Genomic DNA, 24,581 nt, shown 5'->3' on the forward strand with positions numbered 1-24,581 from the left:
AGAGCTGACTCCCCAGCTAGCACAGGGGAGCCCCAGTCTGGGTTCTCCCCGGGGGAACTGCGGAGGCTGGAGCTGGAGCTGAAAGTGAAGCAGCTGGAGGAGTAGAGGTTGGTGGACAGGCAGAGAGCGAGAGGACCATGTCCAACAGCGGAAGCATGAGCTGGCGTTGGAGGAGAGATGGGCCAAGAGAGCCTATCCAGGGGTAAGTGGGGAAGGGCCCCGCGATGGCAGCTCTGGGGGGAAGCTGGACTCCAAGCTGCTTCCCCCATTTAAGGAGGGGGATGACATGGATGCCTCTCTCACAGCCTTGGAGAGGGCTTGTGATCTGCACCGGCTTGACCCTGCAGACAGGCTCCGCAACCTGACCCCCCTGCTGGGGCCCAAGGCCACAGTGACATTCGGCCAGGTGGATGGGACTGAGACCGAGGACTATGAGCTGTTCAAACAGGCCTTGCTGCTGAAGTTTGAGCTGACCCCCGAGGCGTACCGAACACAGTTCTGGGGCGTGTGCAAGTCCCCTGGCACCACCTACAAGGAGGTGGCCAACTTGCTGGGGTAATGTCTCCACAAGTGGGGGAAGGGGGTCGGGGCCACCACCACTGAGGACGTGTACAAACTGGTGGAGCTGGAGCAGCTTTGACATTTGCCCCCTAGACCTCAAGGTGTAGTTGGCTGACCAGAAGCCCAAAGACCTACGCAGTACGGGGACATTGGCGGACGAGTTTGTGGCCAGCAGATCAGGGACAGGTGGGAGACCCACACCAGGGTCCCTGAAGGGGAGTCACCCGGAGACCCCTCGAAAGTGGGACTCCAGGAAGCCCAGCCCAGGGGGGCCCCAGAATGCCAGGCCAGGACAACCCCCACCATGGGACTTGAGGGACCTGAAATGCAACTTCTGCGGCCAAAAAGGGCACAAGGTGGCACAATGCCAGAGGGTGAAGGAGATGGCAGCCAGACAGGGCCCTAGGAGCATCAACTGGCTGGGAGTGCACTGAGGGGGAAATCTCACTCCCCTGGGGTACAGAGCCCCCAGAAGGGTTCGAGGCCGGAGGTCAAATCAGTGAGGCAGGAAAGAAACCTAGAAGAGAAAACTTTATGATGCATGCATGCAGGCTGTCACTTCCAAGAGTGAAGCAGCAGCCCTGACAGACAGATTCAGGGAATCTTTATACAGTATGTTCAGACAGCTCAGGTGTGGATTGTTTTTCTTTAACATATCAAAGTCTCAGCAGAAGTACTCTGAGACTTCTGTTCACCCCAGGAGTGCTAGAAGTAAGTTTTTACAGTACACAAAGCCACATGAGAACTTGAGTGGAGGAGTCTACAAGGCAAACTGTGACAAAGATAAGGGTTTACATGACAAATTGTGACAGACTAGGAGTATCCATGAATTTGAGATAGGCATTGTAAGGGTCTTTGATTAGAGCTAATTTGATTTCTCTCTGTTACAGGGAGAGAGGCCTGGAAAACTTTTAACCCTTACAGCAGTTTTCTTTCAGAGAGTTTTGATTTCTGCACAGTCCCCCCTTTGACACAATTGGAGTTATTGGATTTTCCCCACAATTCCCCCCTTTAATACTCCTATTGGAGTATTACTCAAAGTTATTCTAGACATTCTTAGGTATTCTTCTTCTGCTAGGATGAATTCTCATCTTAGAGGGAGGTTTTCTTTATCAGTTGGGTAAATGACCCACTGCCCATTCACCCCCAGATCTTTACCAGTGCCAATATTGCTTTTAAAACAGAAGGGAAACATAAGGGAAGCATTCCCTGATGGATGTAATGCTTGAGTAAGGGGAATCCCTGAGGCAATCAGATTTTTATGCCAAATCTGCCTGTTCCCCCCATGACTATGTACTCCTGGCACAGTGTTATCATTCTGGGCATCTACCCACTCCCGCTCTCCTGTAGAGTACTGACTACCAGTAGATCTGAATTTTAGGGGTCTGGTCCACAGGGAGGCAGGAGTTGAGATAAACTGTAATGGTAAAAGGCCTTCAGAGCCTTTTATAAGCTGTTCACATATCCAACAGTCACTTGCATTGGTGAGGGACACAACCTTCTGCAGGGCTTCCCAATGAGGGTGGGGAAAGTTATACACTAAGGCTACTCTGACTACTAAAAGAAGGAGAACAATCCCCATCTTATTATAGTATCTTAAGTCTCTAAAGTAGAAGGATAATAATAATAATATAGTAATTAGCTAGCACCTAGCAAAGCAGTCTCTTTAACTAAGCTTAATCAGTTAGTATTGTTTGGCTTGCCTCTGCAGGCACTCGTTGAGATTTCGTAGTCTCTCAGTTCGCTCAATACTGGAATGGATTCCCCTTTGTGAGAGCTACGGGGCGCCAGGCTCACCTGTAGGTCTGTTCTGGCACAGTCCTACCTCTCAGGTTGTACCTCGAAGCTCCTGGTGGAGGCCGGTTTGGTAACAGTCTGGTTTGAGAGTCTGCCGCCTCGGTCCGCTGAACCTCGTCCTCAGGTGATTCCTCCGGGGAGGGGTCCTGGGTGACGGGGTCAATCAGCTCTGTTGGATCTGCAGTTCGGCGTACATGACTTGCGTGGATCCACGAGGGGCGCTCCTTCACCTTTACTGCTGTGTGGGTGATGAGCAGCACTTGGAACGGTCCTTCCCACCGGGCTGTCAGGGAATTCTTTCTGCGATGTTCCTTCACGAACACGTAGTCGCCTGGTTGGATGTTGTGGCACGGTACATCAGTAGGTACTGGGAGGGCTTCCTTCACCTGCAGGTGCAAGCTCTCCTAACCGTCATTTTATGTCTAGGTTTCTTCTTTCTGTGTGGCTGCTAGCCTGTGGGCCTCCTGCAACATTAAACTGCTTACAAATCACACATGAATTAGATATGAATTAGATATTCTTGACAGCTTCTAGGTGCACGCCTGGGGCATACCATTGTTTTGGGATTTGTGAGGCCACCCCCCTTTTGCTCATGTGTGTCATTTGATGAGACACCTGAGCAAGCTGCTGTGTGAGATCTTGGGGCGACTGGGCGGCCATCAGGCGCAACCATTATCCCAGCTGGGGATAAGGAGCAGCCTGCTTTCTCCCAAAGGGTTTTCTCCACAGGGTGAGTAGCTTGCTGTAGTTCTATCAGGTCCTGCAAAGAAACAGGGAGGGAAAGAGAGACCAGAATCTGAAAGGGAGCCAGAGGTCCATGTGCTGCTGCATGTCTGGCCGCTGCATCAGCACTCCATTACCCAGAGAAACAGGATCAGTGGCACCTGTGTGGGCCGGGCAATGGGTAATAGAAAGGGATGTGGGTAGCTGAATAGCATCAAGGAGTTGGGAGATAAGGGGACCATGTGAGATAGCAGAGCCAGAAGAGGTAAGGAAACCTCATTGTTTCCAAATTTGTCCTGTGGCATGACAGACAGAGAAAGCATACTTTGAGTCAGTATAAATGGCAGCAGACTGTCCGGAAGCTAAAAGGCAAGCACGAATTAAAGCGATGAGCTCAGCAGCCTGAGCTGATTTTGATTCCTGGAAGAGAAAAGAACCTCTAAAACATTATTATCTGAGACCACTGCATATCCAGCCTTTAGTTTACCAACTGAATTTCTTTTACATGAGCCATCAGTATACAATACAAGATCTGCATTTTCCAGCGGTTGATCAGACAAATCTTGGGGAGGCTTTACACAGTGCTCAAGCAATTCTTCACAGTTATGGGTATGTGCTTTACCAGTAGAGGGTAAAGGAGAAAAAGTAGCTGGGTTAAGTACATTACATCTTTGAATTACCACATTTGGGGAAGAGAGGATAACATTCTCATACAGGGTTTGTCTCTGAACAGATAGGTGCTGGGTGCAGTGTTGCTGTAAGAGAGCAGAGACAGCATTAGGGACCTGTAAGATAATGCTGTGGCCTAATGTGACAGGTTGGGCCTTTTTAAAGTAATTCAGCAGTAGCTGCAACTGCCCTCAGACAAAGTGGGAACCCATGGGCTACTGAGTCCAGTGTTGCAGAAAAATAAGCTACTGGACGAGGTGTGGGTCCAAGGGGTTGACAGAGAGCTCCAGCTGCAATTCCATCCTGTTCATGACAAAACAGAGTAAAAGGCTTGCTATAATTAGGTAAGCCTAGAGCAGGTGGCTGTGAAAGAAGAGTTTTAAGGGAAAGGAAAGCAGAGTCACATTCTGGGGACCAGGTCACTGGGTCAGGAGCTAAGATTAAGAGTAGAATAGTAAGGATCCTGGTGAGTCCAGAAAAATTAGGAATCCATTGTCTGCAATATCCTGCAGTACCCAGACATTTGTGTACCTGACTTTGGTGAAAGGGTGAGGAATGAAAAAAACTTGAGATTCGCTCAGGTGTTAACTGGCGGCCATCTCCTGAAAGTAAATGTCCTTAAGTACTGAACTCTTTGTTTTACAAATTGCAATTTGGCTTTGGAAGCCTTGTGAGCCTTTTCAGCATGACACTTTAACACATATGAGGTATCAGTTTTACATCTTTCCTTAGTTTTACTAGCAATTAACACATCATCAACATACTGAACTAACACAGAACTGCAGGGAAGAGAGAATTAAGGTCAGCTTTTTAAAAACTGAGAAAACAGAGTAGGGCTTTTACAATAACTTTACAAAAACATGTCCAGGTTAATTGATGACCCTGAAAGGAAAAGGCAAAGAGAAATTGGGAATTCTTATGCACTGGAATAGAAAAGAAGGCAGAACATAAATCTATTACAGAAAACCAGGTTAGGTACTACTGGAAATCTAGGGATTACAAACTTATTAATGGCTCTTAGGTCTTCTTCAAATCTATAGATTTGCTTTTTCACAGGTAGTATAGGTGTATTACATGGTGAAGTTGTATAAACAAGTATCCTTTGTTCAAGGAGGGAAGAGATTACAGGCTTAATGCCCTCTTGTGCCTCCCTAGACAATAGATACAGGGCTACCCTTGGGAAAGGCTTGTGTCTGTATGGGTATGTCTACACTACAAAGTTAGTTCGAACTAACGGACGTTAGTTCGAACTAACTTTAATAGGTGCTACACTAGCGCTCCGCTAGTTCGAATTTGAATCGAACTAGCGGAGCGCTTAGTTCGAACTAGGTAAACCTCATTTTACGAGGACTAACGCCTAGTTCGAACTAGCTAGTTCGAACTAAGGGCTGTGTAGCCCTTTAGTTCGAACTAGTGGGAGGCTAGCCCTCCCCAGGTTTCCCTGGTGGCCACTCTGGCCAACACCAGGGAAACTCTATGCCCCCCTCCCAGCCCCGGACCCCTTAAAGGGGCACGGGCTGGCTACGGTGCCCGTGCCAGGTGCAAGCCTGCCAGCACCCAGCTAGCAGACCCTGCACCTGGCACGGCACAGAGCCACCCACCCGATGCCCCCCAGCCCACCCCCTCTTGCCGGGACCAGGCTGGCGGCTCCCGGGAGCTTGCCCTGGACCGCAAGAGGCGGGCACCTTCCTGGGCTAGTGCGGACATCGTGGACCTCGTCCACGATCTCCGCACTAGGCACAGGAAAGTGGCCGTCTAGGGCAGGAGAGCTGCCAGCCTGGCCACCCAGGACCAGGTGTGCATGAAAATCAAGGGGGTCCACTGAGACCCCCGACACTGAGCCCTGAGCTTACAATGGCCGTACTGGGTCAGACCAAAGGTCCATCTAGCCCAGTAGCCTGTCTGCCGACAGCGGCCAACCCTAGGGACCCTGGAGGGGATGGACCGAAGACAATGACCAAGCCATTTGTCTCGTGCCATCCCTCTCCAGCCTTCCACAAACTTTGGGCAGGGACACCACTCCTACCCTCTGGCTAATAGGACTCCATTGACCCAACCTCCATGACTTGATCTCACTTCCCTTTCAACTCTGTTCTAGTTGTAGCCTTCACAGCCTCCTGCAGCAAGGAGTTCCACAGGTTAACTATTTGCTTTGTCAAGAACAACAACTTTCTCTTACTAGTTTCAAGCCTGCTACCCATTCCTTTCCTTTGGTGTCCTCTAGTCCTTCTTTATGGGAACTCAGGAAGAACTTTTCTGAATGCACACTCTCCACCCAACCCCTGCTTTTAGAGACCTCTATCCTGTCCCCCCTCCGTCTCCTCTTTTCTAAGCTGAACAGTCCCAGTCTCTGTAGCCTTTCTTCATCTGGGACCTGTTCCCAACCCCTGATCATGTTAGTTGCCCTCCCCTCTCCCAGCCTTTCTCTTCCCCTCTCCCACCTCCTTTTCCCAGTCTCCCCCAGTTTTTTTCAATAAAGACAGAGTCAATGTTGGAAGAAACGTTATCTTTATTTTGTACATCAATAAGAAGGGGGGCTAGGGAAGGGTAAGTGGAAGGAGGTGAGGGAGGAATGGGGTACGAGCCCCCGATGGGGAGGACTGGGCTGGCTCTGTGGGCTTCTGAGGGTGGAAGCTCTCCTGCAGCCCCCCAATTACTCCCTCTCCCCAGATGGCAGCCTGCGGCAAGTGCAGCCGGGCTGATGGCCGAGTGGTGTGATGTGCCCAGTGTGGGCACTCAGGGCACTCCAAGCCAGAACTTCTTTGCAAGCGGGGCACCCCTGAGAACTGTGTGTCCGGGGTGGGGGTCGGGACCCTTTAAGCGCAGCCCTCGGCTAGCCTGAGACAGCATCTCCATGCTCTAAGTCCTCCTTTTATGCCCTGCCAGCACTGCTTCCGGCCATCCTTAAGCCCTGTTCAGAGTCCACTCAATGTGGACTTACTAGTTCGAACTAGCAAAACGCTAGTTCGAACTAGTTTTTAGTTCTAGATGCGTTAGTTCGAACTAACTTAGTTCGAATTAACTAATTCGAACTAAGTTAGTTCGAACTAACTTTGTAGTGTAGACATACCCTATGTTATTTGCACTGGTGTTGCAGAGGCTAGCAACCCCACTTCATTCACAATGGGCTGCCCACAATGTCTCTGGGACATCTGAGAGGTCCAGGAGGGGTGTATGTCCTGAGGTCTCAGCAGATTCCTCTGAGAGTAGTAATGCCATCAATTTTGGGGTCTGATGGGGGGGAAGGTCAACAAATATCCCTTCCTCTCTACAGAGAAGGTTTGCACCCAATTTACACAACAAGTCAGGTCCCATAAGGTTTACAAGAGAAAAGGGAGATAACAGGAAAGAATGTTCAGCTGACAAGGGTCCAAAGCGGGTGGGGGTGCAGATGGCACATCTGGGGAATCAAGCTGTTTCTTTAGAGTAGCCATTTCTTGCTGCAGCTTTTCAATAGAATCTTTTTTGCTAGCCATAATGCTCTGATTATTTTTTTTTACTGCCACATCCTCCCAGAGGCACCAATATTCCATCTGGTTAGGATGTTTTTCCTCGAGGAAAACTCTAAGATAAGCAAGCTTTTGTAAGTCAAAGTTCTAGTTGTCATTTATTCTGGGAATTCCCCTGAGTATAGCCATTCCAAATGCTCAATAATTCCTTAAGTCTCCTTAGTTTCAAACCTGCAGGCAATACCTAGCTGACTGATCATCTGAGACAAGGGAGTCCCAGGCTGTGAGAAACCTTTTCTCTCAGTAGGAGACAGACTTGAGGGAGCAATCTTATCCATGTTAGCACTGTCCTGTCCAAGGACAGCGCAGGAGCCCAACAGTACTACCCTCTCCAAGGATAGCACAGGCGTCCAGCAACACTACTCTCTCCAAGGATAGTGTGGGAGTCCACACAAACTGTCAACTTCACTCACACTCCTTATGTGCCGGGGGAAACCGCCCTTGCTTTCAGCAGCTGTGCAGTGACACTGACAGCACTGGTGCGGCTGCGGTCCCATTCCGGACTTCACTCACTCAAAACCAAGCGCTTGGACTCGCCACCAATCAGTCAGCAACAACAACAACAAAATCCAACCCCTATTTGGCTATACCCAGTGTTTTCGTTTTAAGTTTCCCTCAAGCCTCTTAACCAAAAATTTTAAGTAAAAGATGACTCTTACCGCCAGCCGGTCCAGCTGGTGACGAGAACAGGGAGGCGGACTGGGGGATTTTAAATGGATCCCTTACCCTCCAGATGCGCACTGTAGTCTGTTCCCATTCCCCGTCATCAGCCTTTCCAACTGGAGTTCCAAGCCATCCCACTTCTGACACCAAATTGAGGGGGAAATCTCGCTCCCCTGGGGTACAGAGCCCCCAGAAGGGTTCGAGGCCGGAGGTCAAATCAGTGAGGCAGGAAAGAAACCTAGAAGAGAAAACTTTATGATGCATGCATGCAGGCTGTCACTTCCAAGAGTGAAGCAGCAGCCCTGACAGACAGATTCAGGGAATCTTTATACAGTATGTTCAGACAGCTCAGTTGAGGATTGTTCTTCTTTAACATATCAAAGTCTCAGCAGAAGTACTCTGAGACTTCTGTTCACCCCAGGAGTGCTAGAAGTAAGTTTTTACAGTACACAAAGCCACATGAGAACTTGAGTGGAGGAGTCTACAAGGCAAACTGTGACAAAGATAAGGGTTTACATGACAAATTGTGACAGACTAGGAGTATCCATGAATTTGAGAGAGTCATTTGTAAGGGTCTTGATTAGAGCTAATTTGATTTCTCTCTGTTACAGGGAGAGAGGCCTGGAAAACTTTTAACCCTTACAGCAGTTTTCTTTCAGAGAGTTTTGATTTCTGCACAGTCCCCCCCCTTTGACACAATTGGAGTTATTGGATTTTCCCCACAGCACCCAGAGGCCAGCCCACCAGCCCAAGGGGATGCAGTTAACTGGGCTGTGCCGGGGGAGGAGCCCGACAGGACAGGACAGCTGGGGAGGGCGAAACGCCAGCCCCAGAGCAGTCGTACTCAATCTGCCGGGTGAGTGTGGGACAAGCCGTGGGGAACAATCATCATGTCGTCCCCATTGAGGGGGGAGGAAGGAGCATCCAGGGGTTCTGGGATACGGGGGCGGAGGTGACACTGGCATGGCCTAGCTGGTGCCTGATGCCTACCTAACCCTGAGGGGAGTGTTCGGACCCCCGGTCAAGGTGCCTGTAGCGAGGATACCCCTGAAATGGGGGGCCAAGGAGGGGCCCATAGAGGTGGGGGTTCATGATCAGCTGCCCACGGAGGTGCCAATGGGTAACGATCTGGAGGACTGACCAGAGAGCACTCAGAATGCCCTGGTCCTCACTCGGAGCCAGAGTCAGCGAGGGTGCAGGACCTTTCAGAGAGGGAAAGGGAAGCAACGCAGGTAGGGCTGGACAGTGGCAGCCCAGAGCCTCCATCCCAGGGCAGGGAAAATGAGGCACAACTCTCCGGGGCCATAAACACCAGCTCAGCAGCCGAGTTCCAGATGGAGCTGCATAAGAATCCCTCTTTAGAGAAGCTGAGGGCCCTAGCTGACCAGGGCAGTGCCGGGTCCTGGTCCCTGTGGGAGGACCGCAGGGAGAGATTCCTATGGGAGAAGGGATTCCTGTACCGGGAATGGACCGGCCCGGGACAAACTGAATCCTGGGAGGTGAGGAGGCAGCTGGTGGTGCCCCAGAGGTACCGCCACAGGCTGCTGTTCCTAGACCACGACATTCCCTTTTCGGGGCACCAAGGAGTCCGGCGCACCAGGCAGAGGCTGTTGCAGAACTTTTATTGGCCCAAGGTTTTTTGACGCTGTTCACCAGTATTGCAGGTCCTGTGACTCCTGCCAGAGGGTGGGGAAAGCCCAGGACAAGTGTAAAGCCCCTGCCCATCATAGAAGAGCCCTTCCAGAAGGTGGTGATGGATATAGTGGGGCCCCTGAATAGGGCAACCTGGTCGGGGAAGAAATACATCCTGGTGGTGGTGGATTTCGCTACTCGCTACCCCGAAGCCATGGCTCTGCCCTCTATCGAGGCAGACACGGTAGCAGATGCGCTGCTGACCATTTTCAGCAGGGTGGGGTTCCCCAAAGAGGTCCTTACAGACCAGGGGTCCAACTTCATGTCAGCCCTGGTCTGGTGTTTGTGGGAGAAGTGCGGGGTCCAGCACACCTGGACCTCAGCGTACCACCCCCAGTCCAACGGGCTGGTGGAGAGATTTAATGGGATGCTCAAACAAATGCTGAAAACCTTCATGGACCAGCACCCACAGGACTGGGACAAGTACTTACCCCACCTGCTGTTTCCGTACAGGGACGTGCCCCAGGAATCCATGGGGTTCTCCCCATTTGAGTTGCTGTATGGGAGAAGGGTGAGGGGCCCCCTAGACTGATGAGGGGTGAATGGGAGGGGAAGGCCTCTCCGGATGGTGAGTCAGCGGTGGAGTATGTACTGACCTTCCGGGAAAGGCTCACGGAGCTCATGGGCCTGGCCAGGGAGAACCTAGCCCAGGCCCAGAGGAGGCAGAAGGCCTGGCATGATCGCTCGGCACGTGCCCACTCCTACGCCACTGGGAATCAGGCGGCCTGGGACGGTCCCTTCAAGGTCATCAGACAGGTAAACTATGTAGTGGAGCTGTCCAACCGGGGCCACCACCAGCAGGTGCACCATGTCAACATGATGAAGCCGTACTGGAACAGAGAGGGGTTGGTGCTGGCTGTGTGTGGGCAGTGGGAGGAGAAGGGGGAGGATCTCCTGGTGGGTCTCCTCCCAGAGGCCGAGGTTGGTGCCATGCTGGAGTCAATTCCCCTCTCGGACCAGCTAACTCCGGCCCAGCAGGCAAAGATCAAGGAAGCGCTGCATTCCTACCAGCAGCTGTTCTCCTCCCGGCCCGGGCTCACTAACCTCACTGTGCACTGGGTGGAGACGGGGGTCCATGCTCCCATCCGGTGTACCCCATCCAGGGTCACTGGGAAAGCAGCCCAGGGTCTGGAGAGGGAGGTTGGGGACATGCTGGCTCTTGGGGTGATCCAGCCCTCCTCCAGCCCTGGGCTTCCCCAGTGGTGCTGGTCCCCAAAAAGGATGGAACAATCTGGTTCTGCGTGGACTATCAGAAACTCAACGCCATCACCGTGTCTGATGCCTACCCCCTGCCTCAGACTGATGAGATCCTAGACAAGTTGGGGGGGGGGAGCGGTTCCTCACTACTATGGACCTTACCAAAGGGTACTGGCAGGTGCCCTTGGACCCGGGGGCCAGGGTGAAGTCGGCCTTCATTACCCCAATAGGGTTCTTTGAGTTCCTGGTCCTGCCTTTTGGCCTCAAGGGGGCCCCGGCCACCTTCCAGCGCCTCGTGGATCAGTTATTGAGGGGGATGGAGGACTTTGCTTTGGCTTATATTGATGATTTCTGTGTCTTTAGCCAGACCTGGGAGGATCACATGGTCCAAGTGAAGAAGGTGCTGGGCCGTCTCCAGGATGCCGGGCTGACTGTAAAAGCTGGAAAGTGCAGGATGGGGATGGCCGAGGTGACGTATCTGGGCCACAAGGTGGGGAGCGGCTGGCTGAAGCCAGAGCCGGCTAAGGTGGAAGCCATCCAGGACTGGCCCACTCCCCAGACTAAGAAGCAGATCCAGGCTTTCATTGGGATGGCCGGGTATTACCGAAGGTTCCTGCCCCATTTTAGCACCCTGGCCGCTCTCCTGACAGAGCTGTGCAAGAAGGGAAAGCCTGACAAGGTGGTCTGGACCGAGCAGTGCCAGAGGGCTCTCAGTGCACTGAAACAGGCCCTCATCCAGGGCCCGGTGCTGGTCAACCCAGACTTTAGCAAACTCTTCCTGGTGTTCACTGACGCCTCCAACGTTGGGCTAGGTGCGGTGCTAATGCAAACTGACTCCAAGGGGGAGAGACACCCCATCGTGCACCTGAGCAAAAAGCTGCTGCCCCATGAGCAGCACTACACGGCCATAGAGAAGGAATGCCTGGCCCTGGTGTGGGCCCTTAAAAAGCCGCAGCCCTATCTATTTGGGCGACATTTCACAGTGTACACCGATCACTCCCCGCTGACCTGGCTGCACCAGATGAAGGGTGCCAATTCCAAGCTGCTAAGATGGAGCCTGCTCCTGCAGGACTACGACATGGAGGTGGTCCATGTTAAGGGGAACACCAATGTCATAGCTGATGCTTTGTCCCAGAGCGGGGCGCCTGAACTTCCCCAGGTCACTGGTGGAGTGACCCTGCTCAGTTCGGTCTCGAAGGAGGGAGAGATGTGAGGAAGGGGTTCCTCCACCCCCACCCCCTTGTTCCCTCCCCTGGCACTTTTGTCCTCCCCAAATTGTTTCCTGTTCTTCCCTCCCCACCCATGACTACAATGGAGGGGTTGGCTGGCGACACTCCTGCTGCCCCTTCCCCATCCCTCCTCACATCTACCTCTATAAACGCTGACCCCTCTGAGGCTGCCAGGCTCTCTATCAATACAATGGAGATGGCGGACGGGGACCCCGGGGCCTCGACCGCTCCTGCCGCCGTGCGTCCAGTCACCACCAGGAAGGCCCCTCTGAAGGGCAGGAAGGGCTAGGGGACCAAGAAGGGCAAGTGCCCCACCTGGAAGGTAAAACCTCCTGTGGCAAGGGCTCACCCCCCTGGCTGCAGCCTCGGTGTCAGCCATGGCTTCCCCTTCTTCCTGCCCCCCACCAGCTCTACCACCAGCTCTACCATTTCTCCAGTTTGTCCAGATCATTTTGTAGGGGTAAACTGAGGCAGTCCATGGTATTCTGCTAAGAACTCACTTTCAAATCCTAAATTTGAGGCAAGTCCTGGGAACACACAGAACAAGCAGTAACATGACCCTGGTTGCCCTGGCAACCATATTCCAAGAAGGCCTCACTCCGATAAGACCCTGGCTGGTACCAAAACAAACTTCACGGAAGTCATTCTCACTGTCTCCTTAATTCTAGATAATAAACCTGGATCCCAAGGACCACGCCAATGCGAGGCAGTAATCATCCTACAGTAGACGCATCATAATTTCAGCGAACAAAGTTGCCATCAACATGTCTTTTGTTTATGTTGGCTTATTTAGCTTGTTAGGAATAACTACCTGTATCATTGATAAGATGTTTAATTGGCAGTGGGCGTAGATACTCTGTAACCTTTGTAGTTTATTGGCTTATGTGCTCATTACGTCTTGCCGGCAGGACCTATGGAATTGCTTCCACTCCGCCCACCTGCTGCCTATATAATTAATTGTAATGTTTTGATTAACTAGTGCGCTCCAGGTTAGCCCCTGGTTGGTACTCCACCAGCGCTGGTGTACAATAAATCCTCTACTTGTTTTCACCTGCATCCAGTGTCCAGAATTATTCCCTACAATTTTGAATTATGACACTATCCTCAAAAGCAGTTGCAACCCCTCCCAGTTTCGTATCATCTGCAAACTTAATAAGCGTCCTCTCTATGCCAATATCTAAATTGTTGATGAAGATATTGAACAGAGCCAGTCCCAAAACAGACCCCTGCGGAACCCCACTTGTTATGCCTTTCCAGCAGGATTGTGACCCATTAATAACTACTCTCTGAATACGGTTATCCAGCCAGTTATGCACCCACCTTGTAGTAGCCCCATCTAAGTTGTATTTACCTAGTTTATTGATAAGACTATCATGGGAGACCATATCAAATGCCTTACTAAAGTCTAGGTATATGACATCCACCGCTTCTCCCTTAGCCACAAGACTCGTTATCCTATCAAAGAAAGCTATCAGATTGGTTTGACATGATTTGTTCTTTACAAATCCAGGCTGGCTGTTTTCTATCACCTTATTATCTTCCAGGTGTTTGCAGATGAATTTCTTAATTACTTGCTCCATTATCTTCCCTGGCACAGAAGTTAAGCTGACTGGTCTGTAGTTTCCTGGGTTGTTCTTATTTCCCTTTTTATAGATGGGCACTATATGGGCCCTTTTCCAGTCTTCTGGAATCTCTCCTGTCTCCCATGATTTTCCAAAGATGATAGCTAGAGGCTCAGATACCTCCTCTATCAGCTCCTTGAGTATTCTAGGATGCATTTCATCAGGCCCTGGTGACTTGCAGGCATCTAACTTTTCTAAGTGATTTTTAACTTGTTCGTTTTATTTTATTTTATCTTCTAAACCTCCCCCCTTCCCACTAGCATTCACTATGTCAGGCATTCCTACATCAGACTTCTTGGTGAAGACCGAAACAAAGAAGTCATTGAGCATCTCTGCCATTTCCAAGTTTCCTGTTATTGTTTCTCCCTACTCACTGATCAATGGGTCTACCCTGTCCTTGGTCTTCCCCTTGCTTCTAATATATTTATACCCTTTATGGCTGTAGCTAGTTTGATCTCATTTTGTGCCTTTGCCTTTCTAATCTTGCCCCTGCATACCTGTGTTTGCTTATATTCATCCTTTCATTCAATTCCACCTGCTTACTAGAAGATCTGTATCTTTACTGATAACCCCTGGATTTTGTAAATAGGTCCCTGAACTAAATTTCTTTTTCACCCTCTTCAGTTAGTTATTAGCTTTTGCCCAGATGCATGAGACTTTTTATCTCCTGAACATAAACCGCTGATTAATACATGGCATAATATGTTTAAAAGTGTCAGAGGGGTAGCTGTGTTAGTCTGTAACTTTAAAAACTCCCCGACCAGGAGCATTCTATCTGCTGCCCAAGATAGATAAACCTGGAAATCCCAGATGACTCATCTCAGGCATCAGCACGCTTATAGCAGGATTATGTGGTTATGTTGACTCTTTTCTCAGACCCCATGCTGCCAACACACCTAGCTATTTTTGAGACACCACCGAGTTCCTGAGGAAACTGCAGAACATCAGTGATCTTCCTGAAAACACCATCCTGGCCACCATGGATGTAGAAGCTCTTTGCACCAACATTCCACACGAAGACGGATTACAGGTGATCAGGAACACTATCCCTGATGATGCCACTGCACACCTGGTTACAGAGCTTTGTGACTTTGTCCTCCCCAACAACTACTTCCAACTTGGGGATAATTCATGCCTTCAAGGCAGCAGCATAGCCATGGGCACCCACATGGCCCCACAATATGCCAACATGTTTATGGCTGCGCCTCCCCCCCTCCCCCCACCACCCCAAGCAACAGCAAGCTGTGGGTGGTGGCAGCAGTCCAGGGAGGGAGTGGCCCAGCAACAGCAGGAAGGCAAGCAGGCACAGAAGAGAACTGGCCAGGGAGGGTTCCCAGCAGCAGCCAGGCAGGCAGGGCAGGGGAGAGAGAGAGAGAGAGGGAGGGAAGGGTGCTCTGGAGCACAGGAGAGGAGAGGAGGAGCATCCGTACCCTGCTCCTCCTCCTTCTCTGGAGTGGGATGCCTATTTGAACCCAGGCATTAGCCCGCCCACTCCTAAAGCCCCTCCCCCAGCCTTGTAGGAGGGATGACTAGACCCTGGCTCAACTGATTGCTTGGGACAAATGATGAAAAAAGGTCAAGGAATGTGGTTCAAATGTTTAAAACTAGGGAAGGGGACAGGGACACCGAGCAGAGAACCCCGGACAGCGCCCACTGCTCCTCAAAGCTGTCGAAGGAGCCAGTGGACGCCGCCCAGAGGAACTCTGCTCAGATACGTGAGACCAGGGATGAACAGAAGTAGGCCCCACAGTCGCAGAGACCCCCCCCTCATCCAGCATCCTCCTTCTGGTGTTATATATAGCAGCTTGGGCCAGGAGGAGGTTGATGAGGAGGTCTTGCGACTTTGTGGGGCCACGGATGCCGTGTGCCTAAATAAAAAGGGGAGGGGAAAAGTGCAGCTATAGAACCTCAATATGAGGTTCTGAAGGAGCTGGAAAAGAGGCTGCAACCTGACGCATTCAAGGTAGGCGTGTGCCAGGTTTTCCCTCACGCCGCAGAAAGGACAGGTGTTTGGGATCCATGCCAGGTACACGCCCGTGCTCACGGCTCCATGAACGAGCCACCAACTGATGTCCCTGATGGACCGTGGGATTAAGTTGGAATAAGCGCTAGCCCATCGGGGTTCCCCACCCTCTACAGGTCTAAGATAGTCCCGCCACTTGGTATCGGGGCGGGACACGAGGGTAGGGAAATAGAGAGTGCGAAGCACGAGCATGTACAGATGTTTCCTAGGCACGGTTTGAAAACAAACCGGCTGCAAATCTGGCAGCTGGTTGGGGGGTCCAGGGGTGGGGAAGCTGGGGGGGCCGCGGAACAAGGGCCCCATAATGAGGGCTGGAGGGCTTGCAGTGGGGGGCAGGCCATACCCTCTCGCAGGGAGTGCTGCAGGAAGTCAAGAGTGGGCTACGACAAGGCTGCCTTCACCTCCTGGAGTAGGTGCAGGGGGCTTTGGGGAGTGGAGAGCCCCATGCGCTGAGCGAGTGCTTGGGGACTGGGTGGAGCCCCCTGTCGTAGTCCAGGAGGTCTCTGACCTTGGTGGCTTCTACCAGGATCAGCCTCCGGCGCACCGAAGGAGTCTCCGCCACCTGCACACACAAGGCTGGATTGTGGAGCAGGAGCTCCGCGAGCAGGTCTGCTCCCTCGGTGGCCACAAGGGACCTGGTTGCTGAGAACAGCTTCCAGGTCTGGAGGAGGTCCTGGTAGAATTCCGGCAGCTCTGAGAGGTCTCGCGGAAGACCCCTTGGGTGGATAAAGAAGAGCTGCCGGTCGTATCGGAGCCCTCGGAGGCGGCGGAGGAAGGCGCATGCCAAAAGGCTCCACGCTGGACTACCTGCACTATAAAGGAGTCTCTGCAGGGCCTGGAGGTGGAAGGTCTGGACCTGTCTGCACATGCAGACCACGCCCTAGCCCCCCTCCTCCAGGGGAAGAGACAGAACCCCTGCAGAGACCCAGTGCAGTCCTGGGACTGCTCTGGAGTCTGGCTAGGACCTCTGAGGCCAGGCTCAGAGTGTTGAGCCGGTGTCAGAGCATGGACAGGACGAGTTGCTTCAGCACCAGCACCCTCCCACGCATGGAGAGACACTGGAGCAGTCCTGTCCATCTCCGCAGCCACTCACCCATCGTGGCCTCCAAACCTTGCCAGTTCTCCAGCAGGGAGGGATGGGTGACGGATAGAAAGATGCCCAGATAGAGCAGCGGACACACGCTCCACCGGATGGCCTGAAGCACAGGTGGGAGGGAGCTGGCCTGCCATGCGTCCACGACCACCAGGCCAGAGCTCTTGACCCAGTTCACCCGGGCGGAGGAGTCCGCCTAGTAGACGGCTTGGCAGGCCTCCACCCGCTCCAGGTCGCCTGGGTCTTGGATCATGAGGAGCATGTCATCAGCGTACGCTGACAGGAACAGCTACAGCCCTGGCTCTCGGAGCACCAACCCCGTCAACCTCCTATGGAGGAGAATGAGGAAGGGCTTGATCGCCAGGGCATACAGCTGGCCCTACAGAGGACACCCCTGACGTACTCCCTGCCCGAAGCTGACCGGCTTGGTCAGGATCCAGTTGAATCTGACCAAACACTCTGCGAGGGTGTACAGCACCCAGAGAAAACCCAGAAAAAGGGGCCTGAAGCAGAAAGCCTGCAGAGTACCCAGGAGATACCCGTGGTCCATCCTGTCGAACGCTTTCTCCTGGTCTAGGGACAGGAGGGCGAACGACAGACCATCCCTACACCCAAGCTCTAGGAGATCCTGGACCAAGTACAAATTATCAAAGATGCTACAGCCCGGGACAGTGTAGGTCTGGTCGCGGTGGACCATGTCCACCAGCATGGACCGCAGCGAGATGGCTTTTGCTACGACATTGTAGTCCATGATGAGGAGCGATACGGGACGCAAGTTCCGAAGGTCGCAAAGGTCCCCCTTCTTCGGAAGCAAGGTGAGCACGGCTTGCCTGCACGACAGAGGGAGGACCCCGCTCTCCAAGGACTCGGCCCAGACGGTGACGAGGTCTGGACCGAGGACATCACAGAACACGTGGTAGATCTCCACAGTCAGCCCGTCCATGCCTGGGGTTTTATTGTTGGGCATGAGACGGAGGGCTTCCTCATCGGAGCGGGGAGATTGAGCCCGTGAACCACGGGCTCGGTGCTTCTGTCAGATGAACGAGGTGGAGGTGGAGGGCTGGTCAGCAGGGGCGAGGCCAGGGGGCACATATTTTGTTAGGGGGGGTGTGGAGGCAAGGGTGGGAGAGAGGGGGGTAGGGAAACCTCCCCCTGGGGATAGCCCTCTCCCTCACCCAGCAGTGACTGCGCCACCCTTTCCTCCTCGGGCCCCGCCAAGTCGGGATTCACAGAGGTGGGGCCCGCCTGCTCACTCGGCCATGCCAGGGGGTGGTGGGAGGTGTGCCTCCGGCACGCGAGCAGAGCCGTCGGTCGGGGGAGGGGCAACTGCAGTGGCCAGACTACCAGGGGGTCCAGCAATTTTAGGGCCAGTGCTCTCCTGGGCCCCGGGGGGTCCGGACACCTCCTCCGACCGGGCCAAAGGGCAGTCCCGCCAGACGTGCCCCATCGTCCGGCAGAGGAACTACCGTGTTTCCCCCGAGGAATAGTGGAGAGGAGAGGAGCAGCAGCCACACCCTGCTCTTTCTCCTTCTTTGTAGTCGGGCATGGAGGGGGCACCCATGGACCCGGAGGTAGAGGAACCCCTCCGGCAGCCATGTTGGTCCGAGCCTGAGCCTGCCCAGCCACCAGACAGGAAATAAGGAGGCGGGGCCAGAGCTATAAAAGCCCAGCCAGAGGGTTCAGTCAGGGCACAGCTTGTGGAGGAACCAGACGGGAAGATGCAAATAAAGCCCGGGATATTTAAATCCCAGGCTTCATTTGCAACTTCGAATGCCTACATTAGCCTTCCTAGTTAGTCTATATCTCTGAGGGTATGTCTACACTACAGCGCTATTTCGAATTAACTTATTTCGAATTAGTTAATTCGAAATAAGCTAATTCGAAATAACGCATCTAGACCAAAAAACTAATTAGAAATAGCATTTTTCTACTTCAAAATAGCGCGTCCACGTTGAGCGGACCCTGAATCGAAGGTAAGGCTGGCCGGAAGCAGTGCTGGCAGGGCATCAGGGTCGGACTTAGTGTGTGGGGCTGCTGCCTCAGGCTAGCCAAGGGCTGTGCTTAAAGGGACCCAACCCCCCCATCCCGGACAGACAGTTCTCAGGTTTCTCTGCTTGCTGGTCTACCTTGCAGGGGGACAGCAAAGCGTTTGTGTCTCGGAGTGCTCTGCTTGCCCTCACTCGGGACACCACGGCTCTCTGCAGCATGGAACCAGACCTGCCCTCGGGGACTCTGCTGCGTCTTGTGGACACGTTGCCGGCAGCCTGGCTGCACTGTCTGCAGGCTGCCATCCGGGAGGACCATCGAGGGGATGTCAGGATCCAGGGGGCCCTGTGGGAGAGCTTCCGCCCTGAGGAGAGCTAACAGTCTCCCCGGTCTGCCCCACTGGGGGCTTGTGCCCCATTCCTCCCTCTCATCCTTCCATTTACCCTTCCCTAGCCCCCGCTTCCTGATGTCAAATAAAAGACACGTATTTTCAAAAATACAAACTGTCTTTAATTAACACAACTGGGGAGGGGGAATGAAACTCTGGTGAGACGGGGGAAAGGAGGTGGGCGAGGGGAAGAGAGAGGGTGGGAGAGGGGAGGGGGAAAACTGGGAGGAGGGAGCTGGAAGGGGGAAGCAAAGGAAAGAAGGGGGAGGGGAAGCTCAGCACTCAGGGCTGGGGGTCTTGCCGAGCCAACCGCCTCCCAGCACAGCGGGGGAGGGGGCCTCGGCGTCCCCGGGGGGGTGGGGAGGAGGGTACGGAGGATGAGGTGGGGGGTATGGACATTGAGGAGGAGGGTGTGGAAGTTGAGGAGGAAGAGGTGGGGAGGGCAGGAGTGGGAGGAGGAACAGTAGTTAGGGGGGCAGCAGGAACAGGACCGGCACAGGGCACCATGCTCTGCAGCAGGGCCTGCAGGTTTGAGTTCAGCCCTCAGATCTCAGCCAGCTGCTCCTGGCGGAGCTGGAGGTCTTCCCGCATCCAGGCCTGGCGGGTGCGTTGCAGGGCTCGCAGGGACTCCAGGTCCTGGTTCCGGTACTCCTGCTGCGTGGGGGTGGTCCGGAGCAGGCCGCGGTTGCGGGAGCATGTCCTGGGCTGGGTGGTGCACCCTGCACGAGCAGCCAGGGCCCGGCCTTAAGCCGATTCAGCCGATTCGGCCGAATTGGGCCCCACGTGTAAGGGGGCCCCGTGCCCCTGCACCCGGAAGTTGGCTCCCTCGGGTTTGCTCAGCTCCCCCGCCCTTACCTGCACACGCTGCCAGCTACTCCTGCTGTGTGTGCCATTCGCAGGTGAGCGGGGAGACGCCCGGGTGTGACGTGACGTCACGCCCGGGATTTTAAAACTGAAAAGTGCCACGTTGCCGTGGCGCACACGGTTCGCAGACCAGCCCCGCAGAAGGCAGAAGGTAGGGGACCGGGAGCGGTGGGAGGGACAAGGGCTTGGATGGGGTGGGAGAGGAAGAGGCTTGTGTGGAGGGGGAGGAGGAAGAAAGGGGAAGGTACCAAGGGACAGCGTGGAGGAGAGACAAATCCCATGGGGCGGGAACGGGGCAGAGAGTGGTGAGGGGGTGGGCATCAGGGAAAAAGAGGGCAAAGGGGGCAGGGGCAGTGAGGGAAGGGGGAGGCACCAGGAGGGTGCAGGGCTAAGGGAAGTTGCAGGTACCAGGGGATTCTGGGGTGAAGCAGAAGGGCAGACACCTGCAGGGGAGGGACCAGCACCAGAGGAGAGAGGCAGGGCAGGTGTGCAGAGGGAGGTGTTAGGAGAGGGGATGAGGAGGGGTAGCTCACATGAGCAGAGTGGGGCTACTGGAGGAGTGGGCATGGGGGTAGAGAAGGGCTGGTGGAGGGGGGCTGGTCGCAGGAGGGCTGAGGGCAGTGAGAAGGGCAGGAGTCAGGACAGCAGAGGAGGGTGAGGAGTTGGGGGGCAGCAGACACCAGGGGAGATGATGGAGCAAGGAGAGGAGACATGGCAGCAGAGAGAAAGGGGAAAGGTTTATAAGATATTTATGAATAACTTGGTATGCTGCCCATGGCCAGTTTGTTTGCGCCCCGCACTGCAGTTTGGGTTTGTGTGGGGATCAACACGTGGCCGGTGAGTGGGAGCCAAACCAAAAGTAGTCAGTGTAATGATCTTCTGTTGATGTGTTTTAGTAGTTAAATTCCTGGACTGTCATTGCTCATGAAAAGTGCTGTCACATGGGTAGAAATCGGGGAAATGTTGCATTTTATTAATATCAGCAGAACTGACTTGAATGGGGCCTGCGTGTTGTGTAGTCTTGCCTTCATCTTTGTATTCATGCCTGTCAGTGTGAGAGAAGTTATTTGCATATATTTGCTTGCATAAGCAACCACTCTTAAGTTGAGGCCTCAGCATGTTCTGTAAGTATCAGTGTGGCCCCTGGGGCTTCCAAAGTTGAGTTCCCTAGCTCATCCCTGACAGGTGTCTGTCTAACCTGGTCTTAAATATCTCCAGTGATGGAGATTCCGCAATCTCCCTGGGCAATTGCGTTTAACCACCCTGTTTAACCACCCTGACAGGCAGGAAGTTTTTCCTAATGTCCAACCTAAACCTCCCTTGCTGCAATTTAAGCCCATTGCTTCTCATCCTAACCTCAGAGGCCAAGGAGAACAATTTTTCTTCCTCCTCCTTAGGATACTCTTTTAGATACTTGAAAGCTGCTGTCATGTCGCTTTTCAGTCTTCTCTTTTCCAAGGTAAACAAGGCCAATTCCTTCAGCCTTGCCTCTTAGCTCATGTTCTCTAGACCTTTCATCATTTGTGTCGATCTTCTCGGGACTTTCTCCAGTTTCTCCGCATTTCCTGAAATGTGGCGCCCAGAAGTGGACATGATACTCCAGCTGGGGCCTAATGTAGATGGCTCATTCCCTGCCTAGGGGACGTGAGACTGGGCGGGTTAATTTCCATCCTCCTGTTTATTCTTTTCCTAAGCCAGGAGGGCACAGTAGTTCTGTTGGGGGTTGGAGAGGGGATGGAAGCCAGATCCAAGATCAATGAGCCCTGGGAAGTAGGCCCATTGAAAGGAGACTGGACCTGTGGATGCCTTGGGGGTCAGCAACAAGGGCCTGCTTTGGGAAGCCCCCTCTTTGGAGGTGAATGTGGAGCATTGAGACACCACCCAGAAGCAGGCGCCACAGACACTAACTGCAGATTCATGGGACGGCTCTCACAGATCTTGCACGTGCATAAGATGATAGATCTGCGGTGGGGGGGGGGGGGCAGTGGCATAGTGAGGGGGCCGGAGGGCTCAGTTCCCCCTGGGAGAAAAATAATATAAAAGGGATCAAAATTACAGGTGCTTTGTGAATATGCTGACTTGAGAGTGCAAAGATTTCATATTGTCGTGTATGATTCCTGGTAACCCATCTCAAATATGAAAAACCAGGTTGATACCTGTTCATATCAGGAGCTGTTGAATTCAGTTCGCCATTTGCAGTATCTCATTAGGAGGTTTAGTGGCGAAGATATTGGGGGGTTTTTTATTTATACGGTGGGCAAAGCATGGGCTCACAAGAATTCCTCCATTGTTTTACCATGAGTCTCAAAACATTTGGTGTTTTTCTAAAGGCCTGGAGTCAATTGAGTATGTAGGAATCTCAGCTTTCATTTAAAAAAAGTTCTCTATTTCTGGGCCTTACAGCTAAGGAGGAAAGCTTTAAAACATGAACCCTAAATACTCCAGAAACAAAAGGCCAATACAAATCCAACATGTTTTATTTTTAAAAAATCTTAGGACTTGTAGACCATTCTCATAACTTTGTGTAGGCGTTCCTTGTGATTTTGGGGTTGGCAATACTGCTCTTGGATTGGTGAATTTAGAGAGGTCTCTCCCTTCAGTTTCCTTTTCCACCCTCCTTTTTTGTCACAGGTCATCAGAGAATCCTAGAGACAATGGAGAGCAGGGTGAGTCCATGACTCTGGTTAATGACTGGTCAGGGTGACTAACTGTTACCAGCCAGTGGTCTGAATGAGCTATCTACTGCCGTCTGTTAATCAACTGTAGGAAAAGGCTTCACGAGCCGACCTTATTTATATAGACAACCTACTTTGCCACAGAGATCAGGAGACACACTTGCTGTGTCAAGGTGATCAGTTTTGGCTCTTTTGGGTTGAAATTCACTTAAGACTTGGAGCTGGGAGAATGAAATGCTGTTATCCATATTGTAGGATTAAAAAACCTGAACTTAATATGACCTGGCTTAGGGTCTACCATAACTTGAACACTAAGCAGAGGATCGTGAGTCACACCTAAGTGAAAGTCACAGACGATGGAACCAGGTTTTATTTCTGGTGGTGTAGAGTCTATTTGGGAGTCCTCAATTATATCTGACACTTTACATCCAGGGTTTAAAGGCAGAGCTGACTAGAATCAATTGAGAGTCCTTGTCTTGTCTCAGTGATCGCTTGAGCAAAAATCATTGATAAAATCTTGTGTAGACTGACCTTGGACTCAACATGCAGGCAGTGTGTTGAAGGGCAGTGCAAGGAGGCAATGGTGGGGAGGTACCATATTACCTAGGGAAATCAGTGGTGCTGCAATCACTAAGGACTGGAATTTGAGCACAGAACTGACACTTTCTTTCAAAGACTCCATTTTTGCTATTTAAAACGTAAATCAATGTAACCGAAACCTGCAACGCTCTCTGGTACCTTTTTAAAAATCAAACTTTAAACTTTATTGAAAAAATTGGATAGTTTGCAATTGAAAATATTTGACCTACACTTAAGGCAACTGATTTAATTTTGTGTAAAATTTTGCATAATAAAGGATGGCTTTTTTTTTGAAAATGTTCAATTATATAGATATACATTTTGATCAGATCTACTTGATGTGATATTTGTGTGTGGCTGTGGTTTGGGTTTTTTGTTGTTGTTGTTCAGCAAAAAATCCGGGGTGGGGGTGGGAGGGGGCCCCACCAAAACGGTTTGAATTGGGCCCCGCACTTCCTAAAGCCGGCCCTGCCAGCTGGAGTATCATGTCCAGTTCTGGGCGCCACATTTCAGGAAATGCGGAGAAACTGGAGAAAGTCCCGAGAAGATCGACACAAATGATGAAAGGTCTAGAGAACATGAGCTAAGAGGCAAGGCTGAAGAAATTGGCCTTGTTTACCTTGGAAAAGAGAAGACGGAAAAGCGACATGAGAGCAGCTTTCAAGTATCCAAGGGTATGTCTACACTTGCCCCCTACTTCGAAGTAGGGAGGCAAATGAAGCATACCAAAGTTGCAAATCAAGCCTGGGATTTAAATATCCCGCGCTTGATTCGCATGTTCCCGGCCGGTCGCCATTTTAGAAATTCACTAGCCCAGAGTAACTACACTAGCCCGTGTCTACATGCGGCAGTGAAACGGGATTCCGATTTAAAGCCCCTAATTCGAATTAGCTGGTAAACCTCATTGCAGGAGGAATACCAGCTAATTCGAGTTAGGGCTTTAAATCGGACTCCCATTTCACTGCCGCATGTAGACACGGGCAGTTACTCTGGGCTAGTGAATTTCTAAAATGGCGACCGGCCGGGAACATGCAAACCAGTACCATAGAAAAGTAGCCCTTGTGATTTATATATTAGGCCGCTCGCTGCTCTGGTGCGCAGATTGGAATATGGGTTCCATAATGGCTCCACCTCAGTTCGGGAACCCCAGAGCAGCAAATCTGGCCACAATGGGGTCCAGGTCTTCCAGGCAGATGACCCTGCGCAGCAGGACGGAGTTGATGGCCCTCACAACCTGCAGAAGGAGACAAACAAGCACACAAAACAGAGAATGACAGAGGGAGTGCCTGACCCCCTCCCATCCCCTCCCAT

The sequence above is a fragment of the Pelodiscus sinensis genome, chromosome 15 (assembly GCF_049634645.1).
Source record: "Pelodiscus sinensis isolate JC-2024 chromosome 15, ASM4963464v1, whole genome shotgun sequence".
Classification (NCBI taxonomy): domain Eukaryota; kingdom Metazoa; phylum Chordata; order Testudines; family Trionychidae; genus Pelodiscus; species Pelodiscus sinensis.